Here is a 21112-nt window from a genome sequence, read left to right as displayed (position 1 = left end):
ACTTCACATATGATAGTATTAAGCAAATGGAGAATCAGGAAAAGGATTGAACTACTTCCAAATAAGGTGAATGCCAAGGGAGCCATAATTATGTAATCAGAGTGGGAAATTCACACTCATAGTGGGAACAAAAATGATTTCAGGCATTCCTATTCTATAGGACACTTATATTTGCATATAGTTGTGAAATTAAAGGCTTATAATCTCACTCTGACTTCAATTGAGTTATTTTTCATAGATTTAGGGCCGTTCCAGGATCCAAACATCAAGACCAAGATGTGATCACCATCAAAGATCTAAGAGGCTCACCCTGTTGATTTCAATGGTTCTGTATACTGAGGATGAGATCCCCTACCATCTGACTGAAATTGGAAGGAGGATGAGGACCTATCCTTTTGAAGTAGAAATTGGCATGTTTAGCATTTCTTCTGATTCACAAAAGGGGGAAGAGGAGTTTTCTCCAAAAAAATGTAACATGAATTTGTGTATTTAAATTGTATAAAGTTGAATCACTTTTAATTGATGTGTGCTGTCTGGGCATGGGATTTTGGAAGTGCATGAGTATTAATCTTTGGTATTGAAATATTGAAAAAACTAAAAATTGGAAACAAAATTAGCAGAGTTACAAGAGCTATGTTTTGAAATTTCTGTGAAGTCTCATCCGAAGTTATTTAGCTGTTGCCTATGTTCTGAATTTGGGGATTTGTCTTGTTTTCTCCCTTGGAAAAAGAGATTTACTTGAAGGGTAGGGTTTATTGGATTTTATAGTGAAGATTGAAATATGGTCAAGCAGGTAGTGGAATGTGGGATCAGTGAGAAGGAAACATGCAGTTTTTAACCATTTTGATCAAAATACACTAAATGGATGTGTGTGTGGAGGGGAAAATGAGGAAGTTTAATTGTGTCGGAGTGAGAGGAAGAATGTGGGACCCACAGGTATGAGACCAAAGTCTAGTGTGGCCTGCTTCTTTTCCCTTGTGGTGCTACCAATGCTGAAGGCCCAGCTATTTCAAACATGAATGCCCAAAATTAAAGAAGAAAAGAGAATTCACCTTTTGACTTTTGATGAGGAAGATTAGTGGGACCCAGAAGTCATTTGTTAGGAAAAGATTTAATTATACAGTATGGTTTAAAACTAAAAGTGCATGACTAACAAGTTATGGTCACTATAAGAAGATAGAATAAGAAGATGGGAGACAAATGGATCCAATGGCCTGGGTAGGGAAGGAGAATAGGAGTGAACTTAACATTCCCTCCCTCTTCCCCCACCCCTCAAATGATTATAATGCACTAGACAACTATATTAACAAGCTTCAGAGATCTGACTCAGAACTACTGGTTGCTGCTTCAATCAGCTCCTGGCCCACCCCTCACATTCAGGACCCTACACATTATTCTCTCTACTCTCCTGTCTGTACTGGACTTTACTGTCCAACCATAATGATAATATAATAATTGGGAATGAGAATTGGAGTAGCTAACCTATAAAATGGAAGTGGATAGAAGGACATAGAAACTAGAATCCAACAATATATTATTTAGAAGAGAAAGATGCACACAGCTAAAATAAGAATTAACATAAAATCTAATATGTTTCAACTGAATGATACTCATGATCTCAGATAAAACAAAAGCAAAATAGACCTAATTAAAACAATCAGAGAAACTCATTTTGCTAAAAGCTATCATAGGCATAAAGTAATATCAAAAATATTACAGAAAAAATTTCAAATTAAGGCCTCATTTCTCAATTATATACTGAGTAAAGAACCGAGTCAAATTTGTAAAAATAAGAGCTAATTTCCTATTAATGAATATCAAAGGATGTGAGCAGAGAGCTTACAGAAGAAAAATATGAAAAAAATGCTTTAAAGATGTCCCAAAGAGATCAAAGAAAAAAGTACAAAAATATTTATAGAAGCTCTTTTTGTGATGGCAAAGAGTTGAAAACTGAGGAAATTCTCATCACTTGGGGAAGAAGGATTTAACAAATTGTGGCATGTGATAGTGATGGAATACTAGAAAGAAATGAAGAAGGGGTGTTTTCAGGAAAAAAAAAAGAATTAAATGAACAAAGTGAAGTGGGAAGAACCTGGAGATCATTGTGCATAGCAATAGCAATGATGGAATGATGATCAACTGTGAAAGACATGGCTTTTCACCTTTAAAGAGAACTGATTCCAAGTGAAAATTGAACTATATTTTTCTCACTTTATTTTTCTTGCTTATGAAAAAATATGGTTAATATGGACATATATTTTGCATGGTTTCACATATATAATTGATTTCATATAGCCTGCCTTCTCAATGCATGTAGGACTGTATGGGAGGGAGGAATAATTTGGAACTCAAAATTTTAAAATAATGTTAAAAAGGAATTTTTTTGGTTTGTTTTAGACAATTGGGATTAAGCAATATACTCAGGATTTCTCAGCTAGTATTAAATGTCTGAGTCCAGATTTGAACTCAGCTTTTCCTAATTCCATGGCCAGTGCTCTATCCACTGAAACCATCTAGCTGCCCCAAGAATTTGTTTTTAAAAAAGAAAACAATAGAGAGAATTAGAAGAAAATGGAACAGCTTTGGAATTAAAAGACTGAGTTTATTGTCTATTTAAAAGAAGTAAGGTGTATATAATGGAGCTTTGTGGTTTCCTTTTTTCTCTAATCCTTTGTTTATGGCAAAGCTCATATTTGTTAGCGTTTTCTCAAACTGAGAATAACAAAAAAATACTTTAAAAAAGTATTGGGAATATAGACTCTGTGCTCTATTGAGAAGGCACAAGAGCAAGAGTGACAAAAAATACTGGAAAATGAGACACTTTCAGCAACATGAATGGCTCTAGCTGTTCTGACCTTGTTTCATATGTTTCCTGCATTATCTTAGCTTTTGCTCTCCTGGTTGAAACAGTGGTGGCAGCATTTTTTGAATTTCAACTTTCATCCAGGCTGGGAATGAAAATGTTAGTCCTTCCTGGACTACTCATATACTTGTGCCTCTCTCCCATGCTCATTCCACCTCCATGTAGGTCTTATTCCCCAAGTGGCTTCTCCTTCTTTTACTCCTTTCTTTCAAATAGGAGGAGTTAGAGTATCATTCAAACAATGAGTCACAATGGCTCCTCAGAGGGTAGATTAAAAGGAACATCAAGAATATATTACTTCTGGGGAAGCTAGGTAGTGTAGTGGATAGCGTACCAGCCTTGAAGTCAGGATGACCTAAATTCAAATCTGGTCTCAGACACTTAACACATCTTAGCTATGTGACCCTCCAGCAAATCACTTAACTCCAATTGCCTCAGGGAAAAAATATTGCTTCTAGTGAAAATTAATTCCCAAGTTCCTTTGAACTCCCATATTTTTCCACTGTGAAATACGAGAAACTATGGTTGCTGAAAAACTTATATTGAGCATCACTCAGAGGGCAATAAGGATATATATTTATGTTGAGAGCAGGGCGTCACATGTTACAAAGAATTATGAAGAAAAATTCTTAATGTCACAGAAATGCATGAGCTGGTTAAAGATGGAAAGAAGTCTCTAAATATAAACATGATGCTTATACACATGTATATACATGTATACATATGTACATGTGCATGTTCATATATACATGTGTATACCAAAATTTTCATAGCAACACTTTGTGGTAGTAAAGAATGGGAGAAGGGAGAAGTACCTATTGAGTGGAGAATGACTAAACATAGTTTGGTACATGAGCATAATTGAATATTTTTTCATTTTTTTATTAAAGATTTTTATTTACAAATATGCATGGGTAATTTTTCAACATTGACCCTTGCAAAACTTTGTGTTCCAAATATTCTCCTGTTTCCCCCAACCCTCTCCCTGAGATGGCAGGTAATCCAATACATGTTAAGAATGTTAAAAATATATGTTAAATTCAATATATGTATACATATTTCTACAGTTATCTTGCTGCACAAGAAAAACCAGACCAAGAAAGGAAAAAAAAAAACTGAAAACAAAATGCTGACAACAAAAAGAGTGAAAATGCTATGTGGTCCATACTCAGTTCCCATTGGCCTCTCGCTGGGTGTGTATGACTTTCTTAATCATAAGATTATTGGAAGTGATCTGAATCATCTCATTGTTGGAAAGAGCTACATCCATCAGAATTGATCATCGTATAATCTCGTTGTTCCATGTACCACAAACATTTTTGCACATATGGGTCCCTTTCCCTCCTTTAAAATCTCTTTGGGATATAAACCCAGTAGAAACACTGCTGGATCAAAGGGTATGCACAGTTTGACAACTTTTTTTGAGGATAGTTCCAAATTTCTCTCCAGAATGGCTGGATCCATTCACAATTCCACCAACAATGTATTAGTGTCCCAGTTTTCTCACAACCCCTCCAGCATTCATCATTATCTTTTCCTATCTGACATCTTAGCCTATCTGACAGTGGTATCTCAGAGTTGTTTTAATTTGCATTTCTCTGATCAATAGTGATTTAGAGCACCTTTTCATATGACTAGAAATGGTTTTAATTTCTTCATCAAAAAATTGTCTGTTCATATCTTTTGACCATTTATCAATTGGAGAATGGCTTGAATTCTTATAAATTTGAGCAAATTCTTTGTATATTTTAGAAATGAGTCCTTTATCAGAACCCTTAAATATAAAAATGTTTTCCCAATTTATTACTTCCCTTCTAATCTTGTCTGCATTACTTTTGTTGGTGCAAAAACTTTTCAACTTAATATAATCAAAATTATCTATTTGGTGTTCAATAATGAGTTCCAGTTTCCTTCTTTCTCCACAGATCTGAGAGGTAAACTATCCTATGTTCTTCTAATTTGCTTATAATAGCACTATGTCTAAATCATGGACCCATTTCGACCTTACCCTATACCAAGATCCCTATTTTTTCAAATAATTTATATAGTATTGGAATTAATTGTTCTTTAAATGTTTGGTAGAATTCACATGTAAATCAATCTGGTCCTGGAGATTTTTCTTAGGGAGTTGATTAATAGCTTGTTCTATTTCTTTTTCTAAAATGGGACTGTTAAAATAATTTATTTCCTCTTTTGTTAATCTGGGCAATCTATATGTTTGTAAATATTCCTTTATTTCACTTAGATTATCAAATTTGTTGACATATAGTTGGGCAAAATAACTCCTAATTATTGCTCTAATTTCCTCTTCACTGGTGGAAAGTTCTCCCTTTTCAAAAGTTTTTGAGACTAACAATTTGATTTTCCTCTTTCCTTTTTCTAATCAAATTAACTAAAGGTTTATATATTTTGCTTGTTTTTTCATAAAACCAACTCTTAATTTTATTTTTAATAAATAAATTCAATAGTTTTCTTACTTTGAATTTTATTAATCTCCCCTTTTATTTTCAGAATTTCAAATTTGGTATGTAATTGAGGGGTTTTAATTTGTTTTGTTTTTTTTTTCTAGCTTTTTAAATTGTAAGACCAATTCATTGATCTTATCTTTCTCTATTTTATGCAAGCATCTAGAGTTATAAAATTTCCCTTTATAACCATTTTGGCTGCATCCCAAAAATTCTGGTATGTTGTCTCATTATTGTCTTTCTCTTGGATGAAGTTATTGACTGTATCTATGATTTGTTGTTTCATTCATTCATTCTTTAGGATTAGATTATTTAGTTTCCAATTAATTTTTGGTCTATTTTTGCTTGGTCTTTTATTGCATGTGATTTTATTACATCATAATCTGAAAAAAATGATTTTATTGTTTATGCCTTCTGCATTTGATTTTGAGGTTTTTATGTCCTAATACATGGGCAATTTTTGTATAGGTTCTGTGACCTGCCTAAAAAAAAGTATACTTCTTTCTGTCTCTATTCAGTTTTCTCCAAAGATCTATCAGACCTAACATATCTAAAATTCTCTTTACCTCCTTAACATCTTATTTATTTTGATTTATCTATCTCTGAGAGAACAAGGTTGAGACCCCACAAGGTTGAGACAGTTTTGCTGTCTATTTCTTCTTGTAGCTCTTTTAACTTCTTTCTCTAGAAATTTGGATGCTATATCACTTGGTACATATATATTTAGTATTGATATTGCTTCATTATCTGTGGTACCCTTTAGCAAGACATAGTTTCCTTCTTTATCTCAATTAGAGCTATTTTTGCTTTTGCTTGATCTGAGATCAGGATAGCTACCCCTGCTTTTTTTACTTCACCTGAAGCATAATAAATTCTGCTCTAGGCTTTTACCTTTATTCTGTATGTATCATTCTGCTTTAAATGTGTTTCTTGTAAACAATATATTGTGGGATTCTGGCTTTTAATCCAGTCTGCTATCTGCTTTCATTTTATGGAGAGTTCATCCCATTCACATTCACAGTTAAAATGATTAATTCTGTATTTCCTGCCATCTTATTTACCTCAAGTTATGCTATTCTCTTTCCCTTCCCCCTTAGCTCTTCCCCAGTATTTTGCTTCTGACCACTACCTCGCCCTCTCCCTTTCTTACATCTTTCCCCTACTACTTCTGTTTTCCCTTCTATTATCCTCCCTTTTCATCTCCCACTTCCCTATAAGATGAGACAACTTTCCCTGTGAAACCAAATGTGTCTGATATTCTCTCTTTGAGCCAAATCTGATTGGAATAAGATTCACACAATGTTCATTCACTTTCCTTCTTTCTCTCAATTTTAATAGGTCTTATTTGCCTCTTCATGAGATGTAAATTCCCTCATTTTACCTCCATTTCCCTCTTTTTCCAATACAATCCCCTTTTTATCTCATTACTTTTTCATATTATCATAATAAAATCAAGTTATACCCACACTCTCTAAGTATACCCATAACAGAAATATAGTTCTCAAGAGTTCTCTCCTTTTTACCTTTTTATGTTTCTTTTGAGTGTTGTATTTGGAGATCAAATTTTTTGTCAGCTCAAGTCCTTTCATTAGAAATAAATGAAATTCACCTGTATCATCTTCTTCCCTGAAAGATAATGCTCATTTTAGCTGTATAGCTTATTCTTGGTTGTAATCCAAGTTCCTTTGCCTTTCAGAATAATCAGATTCTAGGCTAATTGTGCACTATTTCAAAGTCTGATTCTTTTTGTACAGCAAAACAACTGTTTGGACATGTATACATATATTATGTTTAATTTATGCTTTAATATGTTTGATATGTATTGGTCAATCTGCCATCGCAGGAGGGGGGGGGAGGAGGGGAAAAATTGGAACAAAAAGGTTTGGCAATTGTCAGTGTTGTGAAATTACCCTTGCATATATTTGGTAAATAAAAACTAATAATTTTTTAAAAAATCAATGATTGTCTCAAAAGATGCTCAAAAAGCTATTGAAAAAAATATAGCACTCATTCCTATTAAAAACACTAGAGAAGATGGACGAGGCCTTCTTCAACAATGAAATGAACCAAATCAGTACCAATAGAGCAATAATGAACTGAACCAGCTACACCCAGCGAAAGAACTCTGGAACCAATCCATCTATTTTTGTCTGCCTATATTTTTGATTTCCTTAACAGGCTAATGGTACACTGTTTCAAGTCCAATTCTTTTTGTACAGCAAAATAACTGTTTGAACATGTATACATATACTATATATAACTTATATTTTAACATACTTAACATATATTGGCCAAGCTGCCATCTGAGGGAAGCGGTGGAGGGAAGGATGGAAAAGTTGGAATAAAAGGTTTTTCAATGGGTCAATGCTGAAAAACTATCTATGCATAAATTTTGTAAAAATTAATTTAATTAATTAATTTAAAAAACACTAGAGAACAAAGGAATAAATGAAATTTTCCTTAAAGTGATAAGCATTATCCATATGTTACAAAGCCCAACAGCAAGAAATAGAAGTTCTATCTAAAATAACTATAGACAATATGAAATATTTGGGACTGTGCCTGCCAAAATAAACTTAGTAATTATACGAACACAATTACAAAACACTTTTCACACAAATAAAGTAAAATCTTGACAACTGGAAAAACATCAAGTAGTCTCATATAATAAAAATGACAATTGATTAATCTACTTATTCAGGTCTATAATAATCAAATTGTCAAAAGTTATTTTATGGATCTAGAAAAATTAATAACAAAATTTTTCTGGAAAAAATAATCAAGAATATCAAAGGCATTAAAAAAAAAAAAGATCAGCAAGAGAATTAATGGAAAAAAATGTAAAAGATAGAAACTAGCCATAGACTAATATTTTACACCCCATACCAAGATAAGATTAAAATGGGTACATGATTTAAGCATAAAGGATGATACTACAAGCAAATTAGGAGAACAAGGGATAGTCTATCTGTCAAATCTTTGGAGAAGGAAGGAACTTATGACTAAACAAGAAATAAAGGACATTATGAAATAAAAATGGATAATTTTAATTATAGTAATTTTTTTTGCACAAACAAATTCAATGAAGTCAAATTTAGAAGGGAAGTTGAAGGCTGAGAAACAATTTTTACAGCCAGTGTTTTTGATAAAGGCCTCATTTCTAAAATATATAGAGAACTAAGTCAAATTTCTAAGAATATAAGTCATTCCCCAATTGGTCTGAAACGACAATCTTTAGAGGAAGAAGTTAAAACCATTTATAGTCATATGAAAAAATACTCTAAATCACTATTGATTAGAGAAATGCAAATTAAAACAACTCTAACGTACCACCTTATACCTATCAGAGTGACAAACAGGACAAAATCAAAAAATATTGGATATTGGAAGAGATGTGGGAAAACTGGGACACTAATACTTTATAGGTAAAGTTGTGAACTGATCCAGTAATCCTGGAGAACAATTTGGAACTGTGTCCAAAGGACTATAAAACTGTGATCCAATTGATGGAGCAGTGTCACTACTGGGTCTGTATCCCAAAGAAAACATAAAAGCACCTACATGTGCAAAAAATGTTTGTAGCAATTCTTTTTGTTGTGATAAGGAATTGGAAATTGAATGGATGACCATCAATTAGGGAACAACTCAATAAGTTATGGTATAATGAATGTATTCTATAAGAAATGATGAGCAGGCATATTTCAGAAAATTTTGGAAAGATTTCCATGAACTGATGTTGAGTGAAGTGATCAGAATCAGGAGAATATTGTACCCAATAACAGTAAGATTATGTGGTCATCAGCTATGATAGATTTAGCTCTTCTCAGCAATGCAGTGATAGAAGACAATTATGGTAGACTTAGGATGGAAAATGTCATCTGCATCCAGAGAAAGAACTATGAAGACTGCATGTGGACAAAAGTATTATTTTTACTTTTTTTGTTGTTTGATTTTTCTTTCTTATATTGTTCTCTTTCCCTGCCCCCCCGGTTTTTCTTTCACAACATGACTAATATGGAAACATGTTTAAAATGATTGTATGTGTATAACCTGCATCAGATTGCTTGCTCTCTTGGGGAAGGAGGAAGAAAAAGTTTGAAACTCAGGATTTTACAAAAATGAATGTTGAAAACAATCTTTACATGTAATTGGAAAAATAAAGTACTATGGGGGGGAAAATTATTCATAACAATAAAAAATTTATTATAGATCTTCTTCAAATAAAGAGGCAAAGATTTTATTATTATGCCATTGACTGGCAAGCTGAAGTTCCAAAACGCAGTTAGTGATTAACAAAAGCAAAGACAGGAGCTAATTTCCCTAGGGGAACTCAATACTATATCAAGAGGAAATAAGCTATCAAGCATGATAAGTCCCTAGAGAATTTGCTGCCATAAAGTGGGCAGTTACCAATGAATCTTCAGAGAAGTGCGATACAGGTAGGTTTTTTGTGAGAGAGAAATGATCTTGGATGTTGACATCATAATTTGCCCTTCAGATTGAATATAGTAAACTGTGGAGTCATTATAATTTTGTCAATGAAAAGAACTGGACAAGGGAAAAAAGGCCTTATTAAGACAAACGCTCTACTCAATTTATAATCCTGTTAGTGCTCCTTCCCGTTTGTCTCAGGGAGTAGCTTGGTCTCCTGATTGAATATATTATTCCAGGTTTTTTCCTATCAACACCCTAGCTACTAGGGACCAAGGACCCCATCACTAAAAAATGGAGTTTTAAAAGGGATTTATGTTCCACAAACTTTCTTATATATTGAGATTATGAATAGGCAAGGTTTCTCTGTCCATTTGGGAGAATGAGAGAGAATTGATGTGACTTAATATGCGTTCTTTAAAGAATACCTGAACTTCAACCAATCAAGCAACAGGTTTTAGTTGTAGTTTAAAAATTTTTTAAAACATCTAAGTTGAAATTAACTTGTAGCTTGGGAAAATAAAACTTAATAAGTCACTGGGTTTGTTTAACAACAATATGTGCTAAAATTACAAGAGAAATATTCAGTAGGAAGTTTCCTCATTTAGTGAACAAAAAGGATATGAGAAATTTTCTGTGATTATTCTTTAGGATATGCAGCTAGAGTTTCCTGAGTCAATGTGTGGGTTGGGAATATGAGGTTGCCAAGTAAAAAGGTGGGGGAAAGAATTTGGTCAAATCCCTCTGATTAGTTCAAAGATAAATAGAAAAAATTATAGGGAGCTTGGAGTATAACCATGAATCTTTTAAGATGAGATAAATGATAGTAATAAGTTTCTAATTTTGGAGCTCTGACAGAAATTTTGAGATTTTTATATAATGCCATTAGCAATTATAAAACCCAAACATAAAAATCAGATTGTGTCCTAAATATAAATCAGAAAGTGGTTCTCTCCCTTTCCCCCATTAGGAAATATAAGTATTTAGATCCAGGTGTAATTGAATTAATTGTGGTTTCATTTTAAGTGAAACTCAACAGTTAAGAAGATCTTTTATCCCTTGTCAAATTCCTTTCATTGAGAAAGTTATCATGACCCTACAATTCATTGTATGAAATCAGAAGAATTATTTTTACTGTTTGCATAAAGCAAAGTGTTGAGTAAATGTATGGATCAAAAAACTTGTTAGTTATATGTTTTTAAGCTAAGTTAACTCATCTTACCAATTTGTCCGCTATGAAAATGGTGTCTAACAGAAATGTGATAGATAATTCATTGTATTAGAAATATGAATCAGAAAAACGAACTTTTTGATCCTCTTGAGTTATAGATTTAATTGTTAAAAGACTGATATAAATACATTTAAAAAACTCTTTAGAAATATAGAAAACAGTTTGAAGCAATTTAAGTTTGAGATTTAATTTTTGTTGAGAACTAAAAATTATAAAAGGAAAAGATTCAGTCCACACTCACTTTACCATACTGTTCTTGAATTTTTTTTTAGCATTGACTTTGTAGTATTCTACAAGAAAAGTGAAGTAAGCATTTAATAGCTATGTGCACTCATTCTTTTTAGGATGGGTTGTAAAACTGATGTAAATTGTGTCCCCTTTAACCTTTGGGGGGCCTTGAAACTGGGTCCCCTTTAATCTGTGGGGGAAGGGTGATTTGGGGTCTGAAGCTCTCCCCTGGGAAAAGCGCACCTTTCCCAGACAACACACTTAAGTTAAGTAGTTTCATTCAATTGGAGATCTTCGCCAGGGGCATAATCATTATCCTCTTTTGAATTGCCACAAACCTCCTGCCTGTATTCAGTGGGGTTTGTGAATTTTTTCCCAAAGCCTGCCACCAACCAAGGGGATCCAATTGCTATTAGGGGATCTCTTACCCTCCATTCTCTTACTTCATCAAAATGCTCTTGTTCATTAAGCTAAGAGTGCTTACTTTCTGCCCCTGCTCATATGCTCATCTGGCACTATGTAAATGTTGATTATTATGATCTATGACTATAGTATATTAAATGTTTCTCTGTACTGTGCAAATTGAGAATTATTTAATTAACTCCCTCTTAAAGGAGATTCTACCTAAGATTCTACCTATAAAATTGTTAAAGAGTTGTCTAAAGGCTGCTAACTACCTTTGTTGAAAGTATTTCATTGGATTACAATAATGAAAACAATTCTTTGTTGTTTTATCTGATAAAAGTTTGACATGGTTATAAGTTTATTTCTACTTGCTGGTTCTATGATGCTTAAACTTAAGAACTACAGAGGTTAAAATAATTTTTCATGCATATTTGGAATAAGAAAGTTTATAGATCAATTTATGTTCAGGAAATAAATTTCACTTAAATTTGTTCAGAATGATTTTCTGTGTAAGGAAACTTGAAGATTCATTCAACTGAAATGAGATTACTTGAGTGGAAATGGGTTTTGTTTTCATGTTTCAAATCCATAATATTGCTTATGATGTTAAGATATGCTGTTATGATGGAGCTTCTTTTTTTTTAATCTGGATGTTGCTAGATTATGAGCTGAACTGTTAAAGGAAAAGAAAATATTTGAAAGCTATTAATATTCTGAAGTATTGTAATTTAAGAAACAAGAAACTTCCAAATTATTTATAATACATTTCTAATTTCTAATATTCTTATTTCTAATAAAGAAATTTTATTGACTATACACTTAGAAAACTGAATTTCCTTCCCTACTGCAAGCATTTTTTGATAATAAGGGGATGGTAATTAACAATTTGTTTATAGTATAAGACTTTATTGTGAATTATAAAATTATAGCTATAGTAATTTATACTGGTTACATTTTAACCTTTATCCCTTCTCTTTCCCTTTTCCCTTCCCTTTCCTTCCCTTCCCTTTTTCCCTTCCCTTCCTTTCCCTTCCCTTTTTCCATTCCCTTCCCTTCCCTTCCCTTCCATTCCTTTCCCTTCCCTTTTTCCCTTCCCTTTCCTTCCCTTCCTTTTTTCCCTTCCTTTCCCTTCCCTTCACTATTTCCCTTCCCTTTTCCCTTCCCTTCCTTTCCTTTCCCTTCCCTTCCTTTTTTCTCTTCCCTTCTCTTCCCTTTTTCTCTTCCCTTCCCTTCCCTTCCCTTTCCTTCCCTCCCTCCCTTTTTTCCTTCCTTCTTTAAGTAATAGCTTTTTATTTTCAAAATACATTAAAAGATAGTTCTCAACATTCATCCTTTCAAAACTATGTGTTCCAAATTTTTCCCCTTCACTTTCTTCCTGGACAGCAAGTAATCCAGAATAGGTTAAACATGTGCAACTTTTCTAAACATATTTCTACATTTATCATGCTGCACAAGAAAAATCAGATGAAAAAGGGGGAAAAAGGGAAAGAAAAAAAAAAGCAAGCAAACAATAACAAAAAGGGTGAAAATACTATGTTGTGATCCACATTCAGTCCCCATAGTCTTCTTTCTTGACACAGATACATCTACATCAAGTTTATTGGAAAAGGCCTGAATCATCTTATTGTTGAAAAGAGCTAAGTCCATCAGAGTCGATCATCACATAATCTTGTTATTGCTGGATATAATGTTCTCTAGGTTCTCCTCACTTTCCTTGACATCAGTTCATGTAAGTCCCTCCAGGCCTTTCTGAAATTATCCTTCTGCTCATTTCTTATAGAACAATAATATTCTATTACATTTGTATATTATAATTTATTCAACCATTCTCCAATTGATGGGCATCCACTCAGTTTCCAGTTTCTGGCCATTACAAAAAGGGCTGCCACAAACATTTTTGCCCATGTGGGTCCCTTTCCCTCCTTTAAGATCTTCTTTGGAATATAAACCCAGTAGAAATACTATTGGTTCAAAGGGTATGTTCAAAGGGATAGTTTGATAACTTTTTGAGTATAGTTCCAAATTGCTCTCCAGAATGGTTGGATTCGTTTACAGTTCCCCCAAGAATGTATGAGTGTCTCAGTTTTCTGAAACGCCCTCCAACATTTGTTATCTTTTCCTTTGGATTTTAGCCAATCTGACAGGTGTGTAAAGATATTTCAAAATAGTCTTAATTTGCATTTCTCTGATCGATAGTGATTTGGAGCATCTTTTCATATGATTAAAAATAGTTACGATTTCTTCATCTGAAAATTGTCTATTCATATCCTTTGACCATTTATTAATTGGAAAAATTTCTTATAAATTTGAGTCAATTCTTTATATATTTTAGAAATGAGGCCTTTGTCAGAACCTTTGAATGTAAAAATGTTTTCCCAGTTTATTGTTTTTCTTCTAATCTTGTCTGCATTAGTTTTGTTTGTACAAAAAAATTTAAACTTAATATAATCAAAATTATCTATTTTGTGATCAATAATGATCTCTAGTTCTTTGGTCCCAAATTTCTTCCTCCTCCACAGATCTGAGAGGTAAACTATTCTATGTTCTTCTAATTTGTTTATAATATCATTCTTTATGTCTAGATTATGAACCCATTTCCACCTTATCTTGTGGGTCAATGCCTCATTTCTGCCACATTAGTTTCCAATTTTCCTAGAATTTTTTTTGTCAAATAGTGTGTTCTTATCCCAAAAGCTGGGGTCTTTGGGTCTGTCAAACACTAGATTACTATAGTCATTGAATAATTTGTCCTGTGATCCTAACCTATTCCACTGATCAACTACTCTGTTTCTTAGCCAATACCAAATGATTTTGATGACCACTGCTTTATAAAATCGTTTTTAGATTTGGTACAGCTAGGCTACTTTCATTTGCTTCCCCCCCCGCCATTAGTTCCGTTGAAATTCTTGACCTTTTTTTTTTTACCAGATGTATTTTGTTGTTATTTTTTTTCTAGGTCAATAAAATAGTTTCTTAGTAGTTTGATTGGTATAGCACTAAATAAGTAGTTTAGTTTAGGTAGTATTGTCTTCTTTATTATATTTGCTTGACCTATCCAAGAGCACTTCATATTTTTCCAGTTGTTTAGGCTTTATTTTATTTGTGTGGAAAGTGTTTTGTAGTTTTTGCTCATATAGTTCCTGACTTTCCCTTGGAGATAAGATTCCCAAATATTTTATACTATCAGCAGTTATTTTAAATGGAATTTCTCTTTGTATCTCTTACTATTGGATTTTGTTAGTGATGTATAAAAATGTTGATAATTTATGTGGATTTATTTTGTATCCTACAACTTTACTAAAGTTGTGGATTATTCCTAATAGTTTTTTAGATGATCCTCTAGAATTCTCTAAGTACACCATCTTATCATCTGCAAAGAATGATAATTTGATTTCCTCATTACTACTTTAATTCCTTTAATCTTTTTTTCTTCTCTTATTGCCAAAGCTAGCATGTCTAATATAATATTGAATAGTGATGGTGATAGTGGGCAACCTTGTTTCACCTCTGATTTTATCGGGAATGGTTCTAGTTTATCACCATTACATGTGATGCTTGTTGATGGTTTTAAATAGATGCTACTGACTATTTTAAGTAAAAGTCCATTTATTCCTATACTCTCTAGTGTTTTTAATAGGAATGGATGCTGGATTTTATCAAATGCTTTTTCTGCATCTACTGAGATGATCATATGGTTTTTGTTAATTTGGCTATTGATATAGTCAATTATGCTAATAATTTTCCTAATATTGAACCAGCCCTGCATTCTTGGTATAAATCCTACTTGGTCATGGTGTATTATCCTGGGGATGATTTTCTGTAATCATTTTGCTAATATTTTATTTAATATTTTAGCATCAATATTTATTAGGGATATTGGTCTATAATTTTTGTTCTCTGTTTTCAACCTACCTGGTATCAGTACCATGTCTGTATCATAAAAGGAATTTGGTAGGAGTCCTTCATTCCCTATTTTAAAAAATATTTTATATAACATTGGAGTTAATTGTTTTTTAAATGTTTGATAGAATTCACATGTAATTCTACCTGGTCCTGGGGATTTTTTCTTAGGGAACTGATTAATAGCTTATTCTATTTATTTTCTAAAAGGGGACTATTTAAGCAATTTACTTCCTCCTCTGTTAATCTGGGCAACCTATATCTTTGCAGGTATTTCTCCATTTCACTTAGGTTATCAAATTTATTGGCATAGAGTTGGGCAAAATAACTCTTAATTATTGCTCTCATTTCCTCTTCATTAGTGGAAAGCTCTCCCTTTTCATTTTTAAGACTAAAATTTTGATTTTCCATTTTCCTTTTTTAAATCAAATTTACCAAAGGTTTATTTATTTTGTTGGCTTTTTCATAAGCCTTAGTGACTAAAAATCCATAGCAAAGCCATGTTTAGAACTTGGACAAAACTTGTGGCTTTCTGAATATAGTGAATTATGTAGGATACAAGCCTAACGAAATAGGCAAACTGGAGTCAATATATGTCACCTTTGACCAACTAGCAGGTGACGATCATTTTGCAGACAATTCATCACAGACTAATTATCCCATAGCAGCTTATGAACAAATTGCTATTGCTGCAATAAAAGCTTGGGGCACCCTCCCAGGGAAAGATGGAGGGGAAGCCTTCACAAAAATAGAGCAAGGTCCCAATAAACCTTTTGCTGATTTTGGGGGACATTTGCAGAACTACTGGAGAAAATGCAGCTACAAGAATTATGATCAGACAACTGGCTAAGGAAAATGCTAATGAGATTTGTAGAAGAATTATATGAGGACTACACAAAGATATTCCTTTAAAGGAGATCATAAAAAGCTGTGTTACAGTGGGCACAAGTGCTTATTATACCCAGACTATGATGAACATGGGAAGACAGGGTCCCTCTTGGCAAGGAACTTCTTCTAGAGAAACTCCTCAATGATTTCAGTGTGGAAAATTGGGCATCTGAAAGCCCAATGTAGGTATAGAGATAGATAGAGTGAGAAGACAGGGTGAGAGAAGACCCCAAACAGGTTTCCACTGGGCCTCAGATTATAGATTGACCCAGGGAAATGAGAGGCAGAGCCTAGCTTCAAAACCTCAAACAAAAAACGGGGGGGGGGGCATGATGGCAGCCGAGGTTACACCCAAAGAGTCTTTAGAAGTTGAGGACTCTGATGTGATCAATCAGCCGAAAAGCAATCACATGGCAGAAAGGGATTACATGATCTATCAGCCAAAAAGCAATCAAATGGGAGAAAGGATCACATGATCAATCGGCCAAAAAGCAATCAGATGGGAGAAAGGTATTATAATTGGAGAGAATATAGGCTTTTTAACACAACAGAAGGGCAGTGTCCAGTGCAAGCAGCCTCAATATAATCTCCAGGTGATGTGGAGAAGAAGTGGTAAATAGAAGGGACTAGATAGGTTAACTGCTTGGGAGAAAGGGCTTGCTCGTATTTGTACAGATGGAGAAGGAATTAGATGGGTGCCAATGAGCACCTGGAGAGAGACAGCAAAAAAGAAAAACATGGAAACAAAAGAGAAGACCTAAGAAACATCTGACACTGAAAGAGCATGGCTCATGTTACAGAACTTCAAAACCCTCAGGAATCATTGGATTTCCTGAGATAAAAAATTGTTGTTTTGTTTTTGTTTGTTTGTTTGTTTGTTGTTGTTGTTGTTGTTGTTGTTTTTGTTTTTTATTAATCTTATAATTATACATTTTTTGACAGTATATATGCATGAGTAATTTTTTTTATAACATTATCCCTTGTATTCATTTTTCCAGATTTTCCCCTCTCTTCCTCTACTCCCTCCCCTAGATGACAGGCAATCTCATACATTTTACATGTGTTACAGTATAACCTAGATATAATATATGTGTGTAAATCCAATTTTCTTGTTGCGTGTTAAGTATTGGATTCCAAAGGTATAAGTAACCTGGGTAGATAGACAGTAGTGCTAATATTTTACATTCAATTCCCAGTGTTCCTTCTCTGGGTATAATTGTTTCTGTCCATCATTGATCAGCTGGAAGTGAGTTGGATCTTCTTTATGTTGAAAATATCCATTTCCATCAGAATACATCTTCATACAGTATTGTTGAAGTGTATAGTGATCTTCTGGTTCTGCTCATTTCACTCAGCATCAGTTCATGCAAGTCTCTCCAAGCCTTTCTGAATTCATCCTGCTGGTCATTTCTTACAGAGCAATAATATTCCATAGCCTTCATATACCATAATTTACCCAACCATTCTCCAATTGATGGACATCCATTCATCTTCCAGTTTCTAGCCACTACGAAAAGAGCTGCTACAAATATTTTGGCACACATAGGTCCCTTTCCCTTCTTTAGTATTTCTTTGGGATATAAGCCCAGGAATAGCACTGCTGGATCAAAGGGTATGCACAGTTTAATAACTTTTTGGGCATAGTTCCAGATTGCTCTCCAAAATGGCTGGATTCTTTCACAACTCCACCAACAATGTATTAGTGTCCCAGTTTTCCCACATCCCTTCCAACATTCATCATTTTTTTTCCTGTCATCTTAGCCAATCTGACAGGTGTGTAGTGATATCTCAGAGTTGTCTTAATTTGCATTTCTCTGATCAGTAGTGATTTGGAACACTCTTTCATATGAGTGGATATAGTTTCAATTTAATTATCTGAGAATTATCTGTTCATATCCTTTGACCATTTATCAATTGAAGAATGGTTTGATTTCTTATAAATTAGGATCAATTCTCTATATATTTTGGAAATGAGAACTTTATCAGAACCTTTAACTATAAAAATATTTTCCCAATTTGTTACTTCCCTTCTAATCTTGTTTGAATTAGTATTGTTTGTACAGAAACTTTTTAGTTTGATGTAATCAAAATCTTCTATTTTTTGATCAATAATGATCTCTAGTTCTTCTTTAGTCATAAATTCCTTCCTCCTCCACAGGTCTGAGAGGTAGACTATTCTCTGTTCCTCTAATTTATTTATGATCTCATTCTTTATGCCTAAATCATGGACCGATTTTGATCTTATCTTGGTATATGGTGTTAAGTGTGGGTCCATATCTAATTTCTGGCATACTAATTTCCAGTTTTCCCAACAGTTTTTTTCAAATAATGAATTTTTATCCCTAATGTTGGTATCTTTGGGTTTATCAAACTCTAGCTTGCTATAGTTGTACCCTTTTTTGTCCTTTGTACCTAATCTGTTCACTGATCGACCAGTATATTTCTTAGCCAATACCAAATGGTTTTGGTGACTGCTGCTATATAATATAGTTTTAGATCAGGTATACCTAGACCACCTTCATCTGACTTTTTTTTTCATTAATTCCCTTGAAATTCTCGACCTTTTATTCTTCCATTTGAACTTTGTTGTTATTTTTTCTAGGTTAAAAAATTGTTGATAAAGACTGTTTCAGGACTTGAAACCATCAGGAATCATTGGATTCCCTAACACATAATAACACTTGCAGGACTTCAAAACTTGCAGGAATTATTGGATTTCTGGCACATGAAGTAATAGATAATAGATTTCTTTTGGATTATTTATAGGACTTATGGACATGCATAATTCCTCATGTTGATTCATGTTATTTGTTACATCACTACTAGCCTGTGTTACTATGTGCTTATGTAATTATGTGTAATACCTCCCATATTGATGGATTTATGTATACCTATTTCAAATGAGCCCCTTCAGAAATCCACTAATCTGATTTGATTTCCCATTTCCTTTCCTTTGGTGTTTTCATCTCCCTTCCTGAGACATCAGGTAGAGCATGATCACCTCCTTTTATGATGTTTTACCCCTTTCTTGATCAGTCAGGGAAGGCATGATCACCTCCTTTTTTGGGTTCTCATCTCCTTGAGAAGTCAGGGAGGTCATGACCCCCATGTTCAAAAAACACAAGAAAGTGGGAGATGTTATGGGCCAGAACTCTGAACAAAGGATTCTTACAAGGTACTAAGTCAGTGGAATTGATAGAAACAAATTTAGCATGGCTTAGTATAATTGATTTAATCCTACTAGGAGATGTTATGGGACAGAACTAGAAACAGGTACTAAGTGGAATTGAGGAGACAATGGTTAAATCTAGCTTAGTATTGATTTAATCCTACAAGAAATAATGGTTTCCTAGTGATATAATGATTGGTGTATATGTATTGGTGTGGAGCATATAAGAAAAAGATGCATTTACTATTTCTGCCTTTTTGCATTTGGATTTGAGGTCTTTTATATTCTAATATACGGTCAGTTTTTATATAGGTTCTATAAATTGCTGAGAAGAAAGTGTACTCCTTTCTGTCTCCATTCAATTTTCTCCAAAGATCTATCATATGTAGTTTTTCTAGTATTCTATTTACTTCTTTAATTTCTTTCTTATTTATTTTATGGTTTGATTTATCTAGTTCTGAGAGAGCAAGGTTGAGATCTCTCACTATTATAGTTTTGCTGTCTATTTCTTCTTGCCTCTCTCTTAACTTCTCCTTTAGGAATTTCCATGTTATATCACTTGGTGCATATATATTTAGTATTGATATTGCTTCATTATTTATGATATCCTTTAGCAAGATAGTTTCCTTCCTTTTCTCTTTTAATTAGATCAATTTTTCCTTTTGCTTGATCAGAAATCAGGATGGCTATCCCTGCTTTTTTGACTTCACCTGAAGCATAGTAGATTTTGCTCCAGCCCTTTACCTTTACTCTGTATGTATCACTCTGCTTTAAATATGTTTCTTATAAACAACATATTGTAGGATTCTGTCTTTTAATCCAGTTTGTTATCTGCTTCCACTTTATGGGAAAGTTTACCCCATTCACATTTACGGTTAAAAGTATAAATTCTGTATTTCTTGCCACTTATTATCCCCAGATTACACTTTTCTTTTTCCTTTTCTCCTTACCCCCTCTCCAGTATTTAACTTATGAGCACCACTTGCCTCAAGCAGCCCTCCCCCATTAGAGTCCCTCCCCCTTTCTTATACATTTCCCCTACTATTTCTGTATTCCTTTCTATTTAGCCTTTTAATTTTTTCCCTTCCCTTTTCATTTTTCCCCTCCCACTTTTCAATAAGGTGAGAGAAGTTTCTCTGTAAACCAAATATGTCTAATATTTTCTCTTTGAGCTCAATTTAATGAGAGTAAGATTCACATAATGTTCATCCCCCTCCCTTTTTTCCCTTAAATGAAATAGATTTCCTTTGCTTCTTTGTGAGAGGTAATTTCCCTCATTTTACCTCTACTTTTCCTTTTTTTTTTCTGTTACAATCCCCTTTCCATCTCTAGTTACTTTTTTATATTATAACAGTAAAATCAAATTATACATGCACTCTCTATGCATACCCATAACAGAAATACAATTCTCAGGAGTTCTCTTTACATTTTTATGGTTCTCTTGATCCTATATTTGGAGGTCAAATTTTTTTGTTTTGCTCTGGCCTTTTCATCAGAAATAAGTGGAATTAACCTGTTTCATGTTTCATGGA

General features: G+C 33.5%; 1 protein-coding gene across 8 annotated transcripts in view; it reads right to left on the bottom strand.

Annotated features, from left to right (window-relative positions):
• Positions 1–21112, bottom strand: part of LOC141556459 (metastasis-associated protein MTA1) — a 610678-nt gene that overhangs the window by 239220 nt on the left and 350346 nt on the right. The window lies entirely within an intron of this gene.

The sequence above is a fragment of the Sminthopsis crassicaudata genome, chromosome 2 (assembly GCF_048593235.1).
Source record: "Sminthopsis crassicaudata isolate SCR6 chromosome 2, ASM4859323v1, whole genome shotgun sequence".
Lineage (NCBI taxonomy): Eukaryota > Metazoa > Chordata > Mammalia > Dasyuromorphia > Dasyuridae > Sminthopsis > Sminthopsis crassicaudata.
The sequence above is the reverse complement of the archived record's forward strand: the minus strand, read 5'-3'. Positions and strand labels throughout refer to the sequence as shown.